We start from the raw sequence: 2,448 nt of genomic DNA on the forward strand, positions 1-2,448 counted from the left end.
GAGCCTGTGGAGAGCCTGAAAGCGTAGCTTTCATTTGAGCGATTAATTAAAAAGGAGAAATAAAACGCGTCCGAGCAGTCGCATACGTAAGACCCGTGGGCACACCGGTAGCATAGGTTAGGGGTGAGGTTAGTGCCTGCTTAGCAGTGCTTCTTGGCGAGCTGCACTCTTGTATGTCTCCTTCGGGGACTACAGTTGTGTAACTTACCCTGATTCTGTATCCCTGGATGACCCAGAAGACGGAGGGCAGACTGCTTGTAAAACACTGCCTTTCAATTAATACCCTATTTCACAGAGCGTGAACTCCGGTTTCCTCCACGGGTCCATAACAAGTACATGAGCTTCCTCAGGAATCCTACAGCACGTCCTTCCCAAATTCATTGATGTGGGGTGGGAGAAACTCCTTCTCTTTCTTCCTTTGAAGCTGGTCTAAAAAAAGAAAATGGTTTCATTAATGTTAATTGTGGGTTTAGGAAAACTAACAATGCAGGCATGTTCCTGGAGGAAAACCAGTGTGCTAGCTGCTGTGTGTGAAGGATGTGTTACTCAGCCTTAACCTAGAATCATTTGAGGTGGAAGGGATCCTTAAAGGTCATCTGGTCCAACTTCCCTGCAATGAATAGGGACATCTACAGATGCATCAGGTTGCTCAACAGCCTGGGCAACCTATGCCAGTGCTTCACCACTCTTAGCGTAAAAAACTTTTTCCCTATATCCAATATAAATCTCCCTTCTTTTAGTTTGAAACCATTTCCCCCATTCTACACTGACATACCCCCACTAAAGAGTCTATCCCCAGGAGCCTTATCTTCTTCAGGTTGCACAGCAACAGCTTTCCTAGCCTGTCCTTGTAGGAGAAGTGTTCCATCTCTGGCATCATTTTTGTGGCCCTCCTCAGGATGCACTCCAACAGGTCCACATCTCTCCTGTACTGAGCACAACTGGACGTAGTACTCCAGGTGAAGTCTTACACTACAGAGCAAAGAGGCAGGATCACCTCCCTTGCCCTGCTTAGCACACTTCTTTTGATGCAGCCCAGGATACAGTTGCCTTACAGGGCTGTGAGGGCTCATGTCCATATGCTGTCCACCAGTACCCCCAGGTCCTTTCCAGCAAGGCTGTGTTCCATCTTTACCTCCCTGTTATATATATGTATATACACGTATAAGCCTGTACTTATAGTGAGGTTGGCTCGACCCAGATGCAACACCTTGCACTTGGCTTTGCTGAACCTCATGAGGTTCTCCTGAACCCACAGAGCAGCCTGTCTAGGTCCCTCTGGATGGCATCCCATCCCTCAGGTTTGTTGACTGCATCACACAGCTTGGTGTCATCCACAAACTGGCTGAAGGTACACTCGATCCCATAACCTCCCTCCTTCAAGCTGCTGCTAGTTCTTCTCTAAAGGCCTCTCTTCCTTTTAGCTTTCCTACACTTACCTTTGTCCTAAATTTCCTCAATTTTGCCTTCCTCCATTTTTAGTTCATCATCTTCAACCTTCTCACATATTCACAGGCATTTTTCAGCAAACACACCAAATAGCACAACTGAACAAGTTCACACTTGACACAGAAGGTACGTATTTCTTAGTGGAGGTTTGCCAACGTATTTATCACCTGTGCGTTTTGGAGGAGAAAGCAGAGGTCAGTGCTGCTAGCAGGGTTCTGCATCCTCTGTCCTGGTGCTGAGCGCATCGTGGTCCCTGTGCACTCCAGAACACTACTTGTGCCGTACTTTGAACTGTTCTGAATATCAGGGGATGTACCTGTGACCTTCAGACAGGGCACTCAGTGTGTCTGAGTAACAAACAGAAAAGAAGGCTCACATACCCCAACACTGAAGCCCTGAGGGGAGCCTGTCCCAAACATTTGTAATGAAAGCTTTATAATGGACGCAAATAGTCCTTTATAATGCAGATAATAGACAGAAAAGGCAGTGCTTGTCTCCTGGGATGGCGAGGCAGTTGCGCCCCACGGCTGCTCGTGGTGCAGGGTCGGCTGCGGTGGCCAGAAGCGCCATTCTCTCCGCGATGAAACACCGGCCGAGGCCGCGGATCAGCACAGCCCCGCCGGAGTTACCGCCGCTGGGACGAGAAGCGTAGCGCTGCCCTGCAACAACTGCCAAGCTAACAATACCGGCACCCGGAGCATTTTAATCCGAATGCCGCCATCAAATCCTGCACATTGTTGTCCTAAATTCCACCAGACTTTCAGCTCAATTTTTGTTTAGCTAATGCTTACACCGTGCTTGCGTACAGAACGGGTGCAGCGTTCCGGATCGCGTGGGGCTGCGACCCGCTGTGGCAGGGCTCACAGAGCTGCCGGCGGGACGAGACACAGCTCCCCGGGCAGCGCTCCGCCGCTGCGTGGGGTGCGGAAAACACCACGCCGCTTTTCCGAGCTCCGGCGGAGCACGGCCCGGCGGGGCGGCGCTGACTCCCGCCTTCCC

Source organism: Meleagris gallopavo, chromosome 6 (genome assembly GCF_000146605.3).
Source record: "Meleagris gallopavo isolate NT-WF06-2002-E0010 breed Aviagen turkey brand Nicholas breeding stock chromosome 6, Turkey_5.1, whole genome shotgun sequence".
Taxonomy (NCBI): domain Eukaryota; kingdom Metazoa; phylum Chordata; class Aves; order Galliformes; family Phasianidae; genus Meleagris; species Meleagris gallopavo.